The 16,639-nt window shown below is 42.9% G+C and overlaps 1 protein-coding gene across 1 annotated transcript in view; it reads right to left on the bottom strand.

Moving 5' to 3' along the window:
- FRS2 (fibroblast growth factor receptor substrate 2) overlaps window positions 1–984 on the bottom strand; it is a 47,605-nt gene extending 46,621 nt beyond the window's left edge. Inside the window, exon 1 of the mRNA XM_084287550.1 lies at window positions 868–984. The gene's annotated coding sequence lies outside the window, so the exon portion shown is untranslated. The remainder of the gene's footprint in view (window positions 1–867) is intronic.
- Window positions 985–16,639: the final 15,655 nt, after the last annotated feature.

A 16,639-nucleotide genomic window follows, 5' to 3' on the forward strand; every position in this document is an offset into this window, starting at 1 on the left:
ACTACAACTAAGCACCAGTGTCCAAGACAAGACACTGAGCTGGAAAGCGAGCAAAGCCCTGGGAAGCCGCGTAGCCTGGTATAAACACACCTGCTGGAGTGTTTTGTCACCAAGGGTATTCAAAGCATCCTTTACCTGCAAGCACATAAACCCAGAGGTTCTCGGAGAAGAAATGACGACCTTAATCGCTTTCCTTTCCTTAACCACTTTGCTTTTGTAACGCGGTTCGTATTTTTGGGCTGAACTGGCAGCTCGTGCTGATACCAACACACGTTTCTTTTCAGCTGCGTGCATTTCAGACAAACAAACAGGCAACGAAGCAACGTCCCGGCGGTTCTGCTGACCCGGGCAGGACAGCAGGATGCCCACGGGGTCTGAACCGGGTGAGATCCCTTTTCACCTGAGAAATACCGGCCCTTCACTCCCCTAAAGGTAAATACACTGTGGGGCAAGGGGCGTAGAGTCTATGACAGAGTCCCAGCACGGGGGTCCTCAGGGCACTGTCGGGACCGGGTGTTTCTCCCGTGACAGCGCCCACCCCTGCGCCCCTCGCCCCTCACCCGCAGCCCCCCAAGGCTCCTCAGCAGCCCCACAGCCACCACAACCCCTCCCTAACGCCCCCAGCACCCCCCCCGGCACCTTCCCTACACCACCCCCAACCCCTGCTGCCCGCGCACCACCCCCGGCACCCCCACCTCGCCGCCCCTCAGCACGCTCATCGCGACTATCGCGACAGGCAGCGCGCCTGGGAGCCGGCACCCCCCGCTCCCCACTTCCCCCCAGCAGCCCGGCCCGGCCCCGGCTCGCCCCGCAGGCGGCCCCCGAGGCGGAGCCGTGGCGGGGGGAGGCCCCGGGCCCTGCACCCACCTCCTCCGGCGGCCGCCGCCAGCGCCGAGCCGGGGCCGGGCCGGGCCGGGCCCCGCGTCCCGCGGTAACGGCAGCGCCACCCGGCAGCCGCAGGGCCTCGCGCTGCGCCGGACTCCGCCCGCCACCGCTTCCGGGGCACGGCGCGGACGCCTTCCGGGGGGGGCGGAGGAGTCGGGCGGCGGGGCCTGCGCGGCGGCGCCCAGTGGCGGGAGGGAGGGGACGGGGGAGGACGGGGCGCTGCCCCTGCGGACGGGAGGCTGCAAGGTTAATGTCTAAGCACCAACACGCATGGCTGAAATGTTCCCCTGTTCTTGTGCCCAACTGCTCTGACTTCACCGATCAATGCCTGGTTCCTGGTCACCTCACGTCACTGCGCTGCCCGCCCTCGCAGTGGTCACCCGCCTTCTGTCTCCACTGCTTCAGCTACCTGAAGGCTTTCACAAGCAGCATGGAAAGTGCTGCTGTGTCAGCTGCTCGCCTCTCGTCCCGGCTCTTGCCGGCAGGTGAAGCAGAAGCGGATGAATGGCAGCAGTCCCCAGTGTCCCAGTAACCTTGTGGGTTGTGTGACAGCTGGAGGAGCTGAACTTCACACAGGGGTTTTCCTCAACTGCATGTCCTAGAGATACAGTGAGACCTGGAAGGGTGGATGTGGGTGAGATCAGAGGAGACGAGATCTTCCTATAGCTGGGTCACGTAACGTGGAGTCTCTAGCAGACATGGTCATCTAACATACTGCATATCCTTGTATATCCCATAAATGTAGCCTATCTAATGGGCTGCAAAACAACGAGCTGGTCTAAAGACAGACACTGCAGCACTGCTTGTGTTCTTTAGGTCCTCTTTTATGCAGAATTGCCTTTATGTCTCTTCAGCCGCAGTTGTTGATCTCAATCTGTGAGTCCACATCCACTTCAGTATTTCTACATCACAGTTTTTCCATAGCCTTCTCAGCTGCATCTGGATAAGCAATAAACAAAGTCTCCACAGGCCTCTTATGTTGTCTGTTGTCTGTTTGTTTGTTTGTTTTTTCCCTATTCTGTCAAGGGAGTACGAAAAGCCCAAGGAGAGGTGAATGGAGTCAGATCCAGCTGGAGGCCAGTCACAAGTGGTGTCCCCCAGGGCTCAGCACTGGGGCCACTTCTCTTCAATGTCTTTATCAGTGATCTGGATGAGGGGAGAGTGTACCCTCAGTACATTTGGGGACAACAACAAGTTGGGTGCAAGTGTTGATCTGCCTGGGGGTAGGAGGGTGCTGCAGAGGGAGCTGGATAGGCTGGGCCAGTCCTAAGAAGGGCAAAAAGCTCCTGAAGAGTCTAGAGAACAAATCTTATAAGGAATGGCTGAGGGATATGGGTTGTTTAGCCTGGAGAAAAGGAAGCTCAGGAGAGACCTTATTGCACTCTACAGTTACCTGAAAGAGGCTACAGTGAAGTGGGGATTGAGCTCCTCTCCCAAGCACCAAGAGGTATGACAAGACGAAATGGCCTCAGGTTGCACCAGGGGAGGTTTAGATAGGATATTAGGAAAAAATTCTTCACTAAAAGGATTGTGAAATATTCAAACAGGCTGCCCAGGGAAGTAGTAGATGAGACCATCCCTGGAGATCTTTAGAAAACGTGTAGATGTAGAGCTTAGTGACGTGGTTGAATGGTGGGCTTGGCAGTGCTAGGTTAAAGGTTGGACTAGATGACTTTAGAGGTCGTTTCCAACCTACGTGATGTTGGGATTCTGTGATTCTAGCTCTTACCATGCATTCGCCAGCTCATGTGAATGGCTGCACTTAAACTACCTGTCAGTGTTTGTTTCAGGTCTGGTTAGCATGGCACCTCTTTGAGGGTCTAGTTCTACAGCTTAATCAGAGGTGAAGCGGTGAAATTGTTCACCTGTTTACTGGCCATCTTCACAATTTACTGAAATGTTATCTTAGCCAGCTCACCCAGATTTACTGTCAGACCAGTTCTGTATTTTATATTGGTACTTTGCTGTATTCTGCAGCTGTTGGGTATCATTCTCCAGTTCAGTTTTTCTAGCTCCTTAAGATCATGCTGTGTCTCACCACTGTTGGGAATTTCTAACTGGCTATGTCATTGCTTCTTTTTCTCATTTCACAGATCTTTCTGATCCATGACATATTGGTTGCCGGTCATTCAATCATTTTTGTCATCCCAAACTGAGATATCTATCAAGATTACTATTCTTTTGAAGATTGCACAGCTGCTTGCAGATGTCTGCAAATTATGAATCTACATTGCTTTAAATCTTTTGATGCATCTTCAATTCTGTTTTGGATCTTCCTAAAATTCCTTTGGAATAACTCCTTCAACTTTGGAATCAGAGACCTCCTCTGTCATTTCAATGTAGCTCATATTCTCTCCCTTTAAAAATGAGATGATGCTGCCAATGCCACCTGTAAGGCTTCTCCATAAGCAGCTAGCCCATAGCTAAAACTTGTAAAGTTACTATTTTAGTAGCTAAACATTTCAAATTGTTTGCTTGGACATTTTTTATATGGTCTTATACAGTGGCTACTGGATGTGCTAAATGCCTTTTCTGGGGCAACAAATGTAGTCGTACATTTAATCGTTCTCTGATACATAACTGGTTTACCCAATTAAATGTTGTGTTTAAAGGTGTTAATTTGAAATACTACTTAGAATAACTCCTTTATTAATAATGACACTTTCACGCCAAATTAAAATGTTCAGGTTAACATCTCTTTTTTATTGAAAATTTTGAAGGTTATAGAAGTATTTTGCAACAATTGGTAGTCTTTGAAGAGGAAATGAGCTTGAACTGCATCAAATATACCTTCCACAGCTTGTATTTCCATAAGTCTTCATTTCACTGTCCTAATGTATTTCAGGGTTGGTTCATAGATCTGTCTTGTTCCAGTTCCTGGATTCTTACAAGAAGGGACCAACATTGTGGGGTTTATCATGAGGCTTGTACTCAGCAGATCAGTTGCTCTTGCCTGTGACCCACGTCGATTTAACAGTATTCAATTCTGTAAGCAAGAGAGCAGTCCCGTCACATTAAAAATGTTAACAGCAGATTTACCCATTAAGAAAGTTCTCCCTTATTCATATTGTGTGCTTAATGCCTGGGTCTGACAAAGAAGGGGCTGTGGGGGAATGGAATGCCAGATTCTGCACCGTGTTTTCAGTTTCCTTTCATATGTTGGTTAGAGATTCATGGCAACAAACTTCTTCAGGGTATGAAGAAAAGAGCTATATTTCTTCCTCCCTGAAACTTTGGAACCTATCCCATTTCATGTACAGTTTGTCTTCTCACCTGGGAAGCCTTTTCTGATCAGCCTGAGTTGTGTGTACCCCAGCAGGAATACTTATCTTTAAAGCTTATCTTAAAATGGATCTATTTTTGTAGATGGGTACTGATACACATACTTAATGTTTCAACTATAAATTCTGCTCTTGAAGTAAACAGAGGAGAGTAAACAGTTTCTCCTAAAAATAAAACCATAGCAACAGCCTCATGACAAACCGAAGAACTTTGCAGTCGCTTTGTTTTGTAATGAAGGAGGCCTTTGATGTTGCTATAGGCACCACCTAACCCAGCTATAGGTGAGGGCTCTATTATATAATAAACAGTGTCTTTCAGGGTTTATGACTCAGCAGCAAAAGCATGTTCCTGGCTGAAATGTGGTGCAGAAGCTCACTCTGTTGTAAGAGGCTATCTGGAGCATAATTTTATTCTGCCTAGAGTGTAATTTTATTCTGCCCTCTCCCCTGGCTCCACAATCCATTAGGCACTAACAAAAAAATCTTCAAAAAACAAACAAACAAACCAAAAAAAAAAAAAAAAGTCTATAGCAAACATTTCAGGGGCTGGAAAACAGATTTACAAAGAGAGAGAGCTGGACTTAGTGTGCTAGCTGCACAGAATAACACCAGTCACATTCTGCCTCTCCTCACGTGTGGCACGCTAAGTAGAATGACCCTCCGTGTGTCAAATCAAGAAGTTTTTGTTTTTCATCATCAAACAAAGCCCTTGCATACAGTAAGGGCCATCTAGCAGCCACTTACGGCCTGGTCTGCACTTCTTGAGAAAGAACCCTATCCCCACAAAGTTAGTAGTTGTGTGGTTTTTTTTTTTTTCATTTTTCAGTAGTAAGTACAAGTTTGAGCCAATAATTTACACTAGTAATTCACTACTGGTCACCATTAGTTGAGTTGTCAACACTTCAGTTAAAAAAGAAAAAAAAAAAAAAAAAGTTGAAATCCAGTGGTAAATGCAGGCATCGTACGGTTTAATTCGTGTAGTGAAACTTCTCCTGAAATGCCTGCCAGAGTATGACAAACCTGCTCTTAGTCCTGTGACATCCACAGAAAAGGGGAGTGGAACTGGTTACACAGGTCACTGGTGGTATTGCAATTTGGTTTTCCTCAGGTGTGCCGATTGCCTTGCTCTTGTACGTGGATGCCACCAGCATGGTTGAAAGATCCAAGAGCTCTAAGTAACACGCTGTGAAGGAGAGGATACTTGTCCCTATGACAGTTGGTCTAGAGATTTTTATAGATACTACAATGAGCTGCAAAAACATGAATTTAAACTCAAGTGTTTGCTCTGACCTCATTTTAGGCTAAGCTTGCTGGCTGAGATTCTAGGTGTTGTACTCCTTGAGATACCATATACTCGGTGCCTGACCCATTTGGACATCAAAAATCTGAGAAACGTTATTACTGCAAATGAAGCTGCCTTCTGGGCCTCACAAGTACATACACAAATGCAGTTTGCCTCACAAGTAAATACTCTGCTTAACCCAGCTGAACTGTTTTTGTTCCCCTAACAAAAGCTGCCACATGCAGCTCCTGTAACTTCTGGCTGGCGCTTTCCCAGGAGCAGCATCGATGTGCTGACTGCACAGTGTGCGCACGCCTGTTTCCAACTAGCCTGCGATAACCAAGTGGGCCATAAATCTAATTAAATGCAAAAAAAAAAAAGCTACAGCTTGTTGCAGTATCTTTCGAGATTTGACTTCATCTGACAAAAGCAAGGAAATTCTGAGTGAAGATTGCCGCTATGTCCTTAATTCCCTCCCTGGTATTGCAGAGTTTCAGGGCCCTGAAGCTATGCACATTTAACTCTGTACTATATGCACTAAACAGCGTTCAAAGAGCACTGACACAATGTCAGACGCTCCAAAAATTAGGCAGCATCTGTAATTTTGACTCCCCTGTGAGTGCAAAGGATGGGGACCGAAGTACCTTGTCGCATGCCATTTTTCTAGTTTGCAAACCCTTTCTCGCTCGGGACGCAGAGTAGACGCCTCTCCCAGGAGAAGACAGCTGGTTAGTTTAAATCTCTGCGTGCAGCCAGTGCCCTTTGCCTTATTTATTTATTCATTCAGTGAGTAACTACTTAGGCATTCGTAGGGCATTTGTCATTGTATTAGTTGATACCTCATTAGCATTAGTGGGATTGTTTCTGCGTTCCCGTTTCCAGAGGAAGAATTACAGCTGCATGTCGCTTACAAGGGTGTGTGGGTTTGGGGCACGGGGGTCTCGGTGCTGCAGTGCTCAGCAGCGTGGCTGTTAACATTACACAGCCCTGGAGCTTAGTGACATCCGTGATGCCCACTTCTCTCTCTGGGTTTCCTGTATGGTATGTGGCGGAGGCAAGGGGAGGAATGGGATCACGCGGGATCCACCCTGAACAAGAAGCTAGCTGAGCGTGGTGCTGCGAAAGGCTGATGGCATTTATGTGACTGCGGGCACTGCGGTCGGGGTTTAGTGCCAAGGAATCTCGAAAGATGCTGCTCTGCGGTGGCCCATGAGCAGGTATCGAGGCTGCAACTGGAAAATTGGCAGATGGACTACGCACGTTTGTCTCAGCCCCTGCAGTGGGCGCTCAGGAATGCTAGGGTGGGACCACACTGCAAATTCTTAACGAGGACACTGACAAATGGTCCATTTTGCCAGCTCTGCTATTCAGGAGGTGTTTCAGGCTGGGAAGTACAGTCCCAACATTTACCAGTTTGTCTCTCAGCATCCTCAAAACTAAAACTGGGTTACAAGGAGCCGCTTGCTCCACTTGGAGCTCACTTCAGCATGTGAGATGCCTATGGGGCCCCTGTATACAAGGCGTGAATGTTTAGGGGTAGGACAAACTGTGCTTTTCCTGTAATTTGGTGATTAGAAAGTCCCAAACTTGTTTTTTAGGGGAACCTGGGTTTGGTTTCATCCTCTATCTGTGAAAATACGAATTTGTATTTTCCTTCACTTGGGGGGTGCTGTGACCATCACGTTACAGCTCCCTTAGTGCTATCCTCTGAAATCATTCAGTTCTGACTGCCTGGACTGGATCCGCAGGAGCAGGATTAGGTTGCTGGGAAGTACCTACTGGAGCAACCACAGAGATATTTTGGGAACCTCACTGAAATAAGAATTCATAGAATGTGAGCATCTCCATGGCTGGGAAGCAACTGGGTGAGGATTTCAAAGGTAGTTATTTTGTATTCAAGGATCATAGGTGTTCACTTCAAGCATCTGAGTCCTCTTACTGAGACCTAACCAAGACATGTCTCAGGTCACACAGGCGAATCAGTGGCAGGGAGCTGGGGTGAGGCTTCAGTGTACAAACAAGTACGTCAGACCGTGGAAAAATCAACACAGCATTTTGTAGATAGAAAAGCTTTGTCACAGTTATGAAGTTCCTTGACGAAATGAACAAACTGATAAACCAGGCTGATACAGTCAAGGCAGTGATCTCAAAAGAGTTTTAGGCACAATCCCACACTAGAAAGTTAGCTGACACAGGTCTGGAAGGAAGGCTGTCGTGTGAATTAGTAACGGGTTGAAAGAGAAGGGTTAATGGGGAAGCAATAAATAGTCATTTTTTACACTGCGGGAACGTTACGATCAGACTCCCACGAGGACTCATGCTGGGACCTGCCCGGGTTCGCGTACTCAGAAATGGTCTTGGAAGGAGAGTGAGTAAGAAAGCAGCACGGTTTGCTGCTGACGCAAAATCCTCTGCAGTCATGGAGTACAACACTGACAGCAAGGAGCTGTGGAGGGATCCCATCCTGCTGAGCATGGGTGTTAAGTTAGAAGCTGAAATTCAGTCTCAGTACATGTAAGCTGATGCATATGGGCAAAACCAATCTTGATTATACAGAGGTTTTACAGAGGGAAGACATCTTAAGAGTCACTAGAGGTGGATCTTCAGAAACTTCATTTCCAGCTCCAAGTGAAAAATATCAGGAATTATTTGAAAAGGAAGACAGCAGAGCAAAGAGTGCTGTGACATCTTTATGGAGATCGGTGGTACAGCCACATCTTGAGAACAGCATGAAGCTCTGGTGTCCCACATCAGAAAGAATATGAATGTAGAAAAAGAATAATAAATCATAATTGATAATGATTTCTGTTTAGAACATGACTGCCAACACTTGGACTTTTCAGTTTGACAAAGACAAAATTGACCATGCCTGGATGACTGAGGGAAGGGGGCTGAATTACAGAAAGTGGTGGGCTGTGGAGAGAAAGTAGGGAGCTATCATCCACTGCTTCTAGTAAGTGGCAACATGGGAAGTAATGAACAGGTTTAAAACAGTCAAAAGGTAGTGGTGTTTTTTGTTTTTGTTTTTTTTTCAGATGCTACAGAACAAGAGTACGGAGCTCACTGTTTCCAGAAATGTAGAGGCTAAACATATATTTCTCCTATGTAGTCAAATATTGGAAGAAGTTGCCCAAAGCGGCTGTGCAGCCCCATTCCTGGAAGATACTCCAGGAATATTCCAGGGTCAGTGCTTCTTGGGATTTGGGTTAAGATTTTTGGAAGATAAGATGCCCGTGTGCTCTCTGTGACTGACTGTGTTCAGCAACTGGGATGCATGGCACGAACAATTTGCACTACAAAAATACCCCGACCTGCCCATCGCTGCTTTCTCCTGTAATAAGAGGAGATCTGTCTTTTATTTGAAAGACACAGCCCATGCTGCAGCTCGGCAGCTGTACGACAGTGCAGTCACAAACAATACTTATGGAATAAGCTGAGTCCTATAGTTTTAAAGAACAAATGCACTTCAACTTAATTGCAGTCAGGCCAGAATAAAAATTAAAGGGTTTGCATGTCTGCTAGTCTATATGTGGGTAGAAAGGCAGTGAGGTTAAGATAATAGGCTCAAAATGTATTCTCAGAAAACATTTAAAACCACAGTAGGGTGTGATTGTATGCAAATAAGTATTTTTGCAATAGCAGATTAAACACCTTATGGAATTTGTATGGAAAACTGCATGCTTGTACATGATGCAAAGGATGATTAAGCACCAGTGCGTGGAGTTTTTGCCTTTGGTGAAAAATTAAGTCAGATTTAAATCAATCAATGGTTTTCTCAGCCTTTTCACGGTACAAGTTGTAAGTTATGAATGGTGACTACCAGATAGAAAATGCTACAAATAACACCACTTTTTCCTTGGGCCTGCACCCTCACAGCGTATGTCCTGCTGTAGTTCCCAGTTAGCAAAAGCACTGCACTAGCAGAAAGTCTGAGGCTGTAGGATGGCAACTTGCAGGATCTGAGGCAGCAAGAAAAGATGACTGGTGAATCGATGGAAACTTTTACTGAACAGCTGCTTTGGTGTGTGTTTTGCCATCAGCTTACAGAATGACTTCGAGTGTTTCTTATAGCATCTTTCTGATGCTTTTCATAAATGGCTGGATTAATCATTCCAGGTTCTACTACTTATACAACCTTTTTTTTCATGCTCAGAGATTGTTAACATTACTCTGAGGGCACCCAGTGCCCACAGGGGCAGCACGTACCTTCACAACAAAGCACAGAGAGCAGCATTGCCATTTAAGCATTTGCACACCTAAGGGACAATGCAGTTGGCAGAATAACTGAATTGTCTTTGGGAGATGGTCTTTAAGGTCAGATTAAATCTATATCATGTACCAGAGTTTCATACCCCTGCCCTTCTGAAACTTCTTTCTCTAACATAGAAATTCCTGTGTCCTTTCTCAGAGAGAGAGGCCCTGGCTTTTCAAAAAATAAAAAAAATATTATTATTACTATTATTACTATTTGTGCCAAGGAAGAACGTTTAAAGGAACATTTAAAGTTGCGACTTGGATTTTCTTTTTTTTTCCCCTAGCAGAGGTGGATCTGACTCAGCAAAATCAGATATAATTGTGTTTGTTTTCATCCAGCGTTTTTCCTATCTGGATAGAAAAGATAAAATGCATTAATTCGAATTACCCTTAATGTAAATATTGAAGTAAATTGCCCCCACACTGCCTTTGTGCAGTTTCCCTGGGGTGGATATATTACTTTATGCAAGAAATGAAAGCTGCTCTGAAGAAGTCAAATTGTCAAGTTGAGAAACAGCAAAACACGCTCTCTTTCTGCCTTCCAAAACAACTCTGCCTGCTCAGCAATAAATCTGCAGAGGGAACCCAAGCTCACACTGGCAGGATTACTCTTCTTTCCTGCCTCTTAATCATAATTTGTTAGTGAAAGCAGTGGTCAGAGAAAGTGCAAGATCAACAGTTCTGAGCACTGGTGCAGCAGGCTTCGCTCTCCTTCGTTCCCCATCCTCCGAAATCAGAAGAGGCGTAACACAAGAACAGATGAAGTATGGCAAAGCAGAAATATTGGTAATGGAGTATAAATGTGCTTCTACGGTGCCTCAGTTTACAGCCAGCGTATTATTTCTCAGCTTCAGGACTGCCGAAATTCACACACGAAGCTGGCATAAGCAAACGACATAATTGCTGGAAACATGGGAAATAAAAGCAGACTTGTTAATTTAAGGGTATTTTAAGCAATAATTATTTTAAGCAGAAATAATTGTATTTCCCTTCAATTACTTTTAATAGCGTAGATTTTGAGCCAAATCAAGGATGGGATCAAAACACACACCAGCATTATTCTCTGACACAGAAACACGTGTGGGGGAGAGTCTGAAGGAAGGAGACCAAGGAGGGCTGGCTGGCTCATGGAAGCTTTCCCAGCACAGCTTGACTCAGGTGGGACTAGCTCCATCTGTCAGGGAGATACTTGGCCCATCAAGTTTATAATCCATACTTGCCTCTTAGCAGGAACAGAAGAGGATAACAGAGTTGTTTTTGCTTTAACAAGGCATTTAAAAACAAAATAAAAATACTTGTTCCATGTTAAAGAACCCCAAAGAAATAAATCTTCCAGCTGAAGTGAAAACATTTAAGTTTATGAGCCTTCGACTCTTGTGGAAATTTATCCCACTGTTAAGCAAGCTTGAGCTCCCTCAGGGAAGAAAGCTCCCTTGTGATGGAAAACCTGAGCTGGTAACTGTGGACCACAGATGATCTGTGATAGTTTTTTCCCTTCTCTGTCATACCCGTGGCCTTTCCAGAGCTGGTTCAAATAGTTCCTCGTCTTGGTAGCGCTCAGGGCACGTTGCATATCCTCATCTTATTTAAGATCCACTTGGCAGTGCAAACCTCTGTAAAACAGCCTGAAGTGCTTTTTTTTTTGTTGTTGTTGTTCTACATTCACAATTGGTTGATACAGGATTATTTTGTCAAAGGCTTAGAGCTTTTGTTCTTACATTTTCATTCCAGGGGTACTCACTTCTGTACCAAACAACTGCATGTTTTCTCCAACACCCCAATTCAAAGCCTTTTGGATACAAATGGGAGATCTACAGAGAGTTTTGGCTCAAGTCTTATCTCCTTTTTTAAAACCCTAAGAACAATTTTTATTCAAGTGACTTCCAAAGATACTGTTTTTTTTTTGTTTGTTTGTTTTTTGTTTGTTTGTTTGTTTTAAAAAGAAGCCTTTTTTTTCTTAAAAAAAAAAAATAAAGTGGTGCAACTTGGAGAACAGCAGTCACTTCACTTACCCATCTGGTCGGATTGAGTTGTGGTGCTACAGAAGGATGAGAACTGTAAAAAATGCTTTTCGGTTCAAAGTGGTTAAAGGCTGTAATCTTAGAGCTGAAAGACACCACTTAGAGTTCAGGGAAAGCTCTGCAATTTATTACACCGCCCGTTCTATATTGTCTGTTTAGATTGAAGGTCTTCAGGCCTGGAACTGTGCCTGTGCAGTTTGCATGTGCACCATGCAGCACTCTCAGGATACTATATAAATAATAATATGGCAACAGAGGAGGGAATAGCCCAGTGCAGCAATCCACAACTGAGCGAACCTCTCAGATATTATGGAGCAAAGCCAGTGTTACTTCAAAAACTTTTTTTTTTTTTTTTTTTTTAAAGACAAGGTCAGTCAGATGCCTAAATTAAAATCCCACTCAATTGCTTTGATCTTATCAGATGCAATATCTGTACGTTCATTTAATAAGGCTCTCATGCATTTTATCTTTATGCTTAATTTAAATATGAGAAGCAAACACATTTTATATAGTTGTTATTCTCCAATTACTACAAAAGCTTCTTAGGATCTTTGATCATGAGAACGTTATTTCAAATCCAGTTCTGCTTCTCAATTACTAAATGTCTTCACTGAAGTTACTTTGGATGCAATTCCAGCCCAACCGGAGTAACCTAGTGTCAGTCCTTGGAAATCCGATAAAATTGTGGGGTAGTGAAGAGATCCCAATGCCCCCAAAGAACCGTGCTGATTTATTTGTTGGGGGTATTTTTTAAGGCAGAAATTCCAACCAAGGTTGTAACGATAACAAGTTGGTGTCTAACGCTATATGCTAATGATTCACCATTAAACACAGTTTAAAAAATGTTACTATTATTACAAAACATACATCAGTGAAATTTATTTTTGTATCAGAGACGCTGCAGTAGAGGTTCAGCCTCCGGGATTTGGTTTGTTTGGGTATTTTTGCAAAAGGCCCCTCAGAGGTGACAGATACAGCAGCTGCTAGCCAAGCTCTGTGTACGTGTTTGGGGATAACTGCTGGGCGATTACAAAATGCGTTCAGAGGTGTTGTACAAACTATCTCTGGATTCAGGTAAAACTGAAGCTAGCAGTTTACAGCATCAGATAAAACTCTGGGATTTACAGCAGCATCAAAACTGAGTTCTACTTTGCTTTCTGTCTTACTGATGATTTCTCTTTACTATTTGTCAGGAGGAGTGAAAGAGCTGTAGCACAGAACTGAGGAGGGAGAAGGAACTTACCAAGGGCAAGGCTTTGGGCAAATGCCTAAAATACACTACAAGAAAATAATTTTACTGCAAAGTCCACAAGAGGGCATACAGCAGCAATCCTAGGTAACAAATTGATTTTTTTTTTTTTTAATTTATACATGTACATAAATTTATACATATCAGAGTTCTGAAAGTTTTAGCTTAATACTTCCAAAGTAACACTGTAAAGTCTAGCTATCATGAAACTACTGAAGTGGCTACCATTTTTTCAAGTGACCTTTCCACTACGAAAAGGTGGCTTCATTTACTGATGATCTATTACCTTCATCCACCAGAGGCCTGACTGAAACCCACCAACTTCACAAGGACTGAAGGTCAGGTTTATCTAGTGAAGTACTAAGCATTTGGAGCTCCAAATGCACAGGCAGGACACTAGTGAGCATTCAGTACCATATGGGATCAGATTAGACTACGAATGAACTCTTAATAAATTTCACTTTTTAGACAGTGAAACCATAAAAGGCTTTACTGATTCTCCTTTTTAAAATACATAGACTGTGTCAGCCTGTTCCAAGAAAGCAACACAAACGCATACAAATTAACTTAATCTTTACAGTAAAGGTGCTCTGATCATTTCCAAATGCTATCTAGGAGGGTGGTGGAGTCCAGGATGGAGAAGTGCCTCTGCTCTCCTTACTCTCCTTTCAGGAGGTTTTTACTCTGAAAGTTAAAATGCAAATTTTAACTTTGGACAGATATTAGCTATTTGCATAGGAAAGGTTGTTTCACTAGAAACTCACAATTTCATGATCTAGTCTAGAAATTAATTTTAAAACAGAAATAGTATAAATATAGCATACATGAATGTTACAATAAATCCTAACTATTATATTACAATGCATATTCTCATGCTTTCTATTTTTCTTTTTATCATCTTAATACCCTCTTTTTCCCGTACTTAAATTAAGCTGTTCTTCCCTACTGCATTCAGGAATATCAGAAGTTCCAACAAACATCCGAGCTAAAGATTCATTTACAGTATTCATTAATCAATAACTAATGATGGATATCTATTAACATTGAAATATGTCTATTGAAATTAGGTTTAAAAAATAGTTGCTCGTGGAAAGTCCTGTCATTTTGGACCTAAATCAAGTGTAAGCAAAGTATGCAATCCAGTAAGTACTGAAGTCACATTTTGGGCATTTATATTGTCACACAATCTTGGCCTGAAAAAGCAAAAAAAAAAAAAAAAACACCAAACAAAAAAACAGGCATTGAACTGTAAAGGTAATTCCCTTGCCAAATGAATCAAGATTGCAAACCAACATTCACACTTTTTGCTTCCTGTGAATTTGATTTGCTCATAAGGCTGTTGAACAGTTTCATAATATGCAAGAGATAATTTGGTCGCCTCTGCATAAATGTAAGTTGTTTAATCAGATGACCTTAAAGTCTCAAAGCAAATGAGATCAACGAAAGACTCCACAGACCTGCCAAAACCCCAGTCATTAAAATGCTGTTGAGACTGAAGAACATTTTGCACATACCTGCCACCTGCTGTTTGGAAAACAACCCGACATGCTCTTACATCTGTATTCCCACCAAGAAACCAACAATGACGCATTTCATATGGTTTGTCTTTAATATAGCATCAGCAAAAGTGTCTTTGGGCTGGTGTTACTACCAGCAGCTGCCTGGAAAGGGGAGGAAGAGGGTGACAATATTCCTTCCAGTCCCATCTCTACTAACCACGTAAGGTCTAGAAGTGAATCTGTGAGCTGAATGCACACACAAGTCTTCCGTCGGGTAGCAGCACTTGGAAGAGAAACATGCCAGGCACAGCCCTGTATGGCTCCACGGTCTGACTGTAAACTGTGGCATGCCAAACCCAAAGGTGAAAGAAAAAAGGTAAGATTTAAAAGAGATGGAGCTAGGTTAAAAAGTGATAGAAATTTCCAGCTAGCACATGGGTAAGCAGTAGGTCTTTGAAATTGCTGTGACTATTCATATGCCTTAGCTAAAAAACTTGAAAACCACAAGTTTTTATAGCAGAAGTGACAGTAACTATGAGTCCTGAGGGTTTGATGCCTGGAGTAGAAAATTCCTCATTAGTAAAATGCAAGGACACAGACTGCAATAAGCCTGCTTTAATTTTATCCACCATAGGGTTAGCTCAATTGGAGCCTAGATCTTCAATGGATTTAATTAGACAAATTACTGTGTAATTCAGTAATATCAAACTGTACCTATAATACTAGGAAGGATTTTCCCCTTCCTTTGCAAAGCAATTTTAAATAAATCTATTTCACCATTATAACTCAGGATGGAAACGCAGTCTGAAGTCATTCGCAGCAATAAAAATAGCTAGCATTTAAGTTAAAACCCCTGGTAAGCACAAACTGTAACTATTTGCCTCCCATTGCATCTTTCTAGGGCTGCCAAAAATACAGCTTAGTGTAGCATGTGGGTTGTATTTTATTTTTTTTCAAATCGAGGTGATGGAGGTCAAATGCAACCAAGTCCCTAGGTGCCCCACTCTATTTCAGTTCCAGTAAGTTTTAAAATGATACCCACTACAACATCAACACCGTACTACACTGTATGTGCATACACCGGCAGCATATGTACATAGGAGGTGTCCATACGGATATCTCAGGTGCTTGCTCAAACAACTCTTTTAATGGCAGATGCATAGACCCAAATATACCCTGAGCCAATTATGACCCACATAGCTGCACGTAAAGAAGGTAGCTCTATAGGTTCACTTATCAAATAGGGGGGAGGGACTTTTCTCACATTTTATTATCAAGCCAAAACCCTAGAACTCTTAATTCTGAGCACTTTTCTCCATAATTTAATTATTTCCTAATACAGGGTTCAATCACGTTGCTGAAGAAAGTATTTTCTGATGAAAACGAAGAAACACAGATAGGTAAGGAACCTTGTAAAGCTCAGTATATTTTTGCTGTTTTCTGTCAACTGACCATGCTGAGAAATTACTGTTATTAGACTATTTTCTTGCCTTAGTGAGAGCACAAAAGAGAGAAAAAAAAATACAAAGAGGGTAGAAAACCTGAGGAAAAAACCCACTAACCACAAACAAAAATTACATCACTGTTCTAGCATGCTGATGTTAGCTCCACTAACAGCGGAGCCAATAAGGCTGACTACTCAGCTGGTTATAGGATGTCATTAGAAACGGCCTCAAAAGGTACCACTCCTTTCTTTTTTGTCTGTTCAAGACTGTTGCAGCACTACGGATATTAAAATTCATTTTGTTAGTCAAAGATCTTACTGAACCTATTCAATATTCCCTTTGAATTACTTTGCATTAATGTTATTTAAACTCAGAAATATAAAAATAATAACGTTGAATACAACCTAGTATTATTTTATTATACACCACAACTGTGCTTTCTGCTCCCATTTTGATTTCAACATGCCCTTTCACTAGACCTTAAAAGCAGGTCCATTCAGGAAATGGAATTAATCCACAAGAAGCCAAGAGAATATACTTGGAAGGACTCACTTCATGCCAGCCCCACTGTATGTTTCCTTAAAAAAAAAAATAAAAAAATGGTACTGATGATTGTCAGAGACAAGGAAGTAGCCAAAGATTTTGATCAGCTCTGTTATGGTACTACTGACACTGTATGCTTCACAAATTGCCTCAGACTTGCTTAAGAATCCTTACAATTCT

The sequence above is a fragment of the Netta rufina genome (assembly GCF_964035555.1).
Source record: "Netta rufina genome assembly, chromosome: 1".
Lineage (NCBI taxonomy): Eukaryota > Metazoa > Chordata > Aves > Anseriformes > Anatidae > Netta > Netta rufina.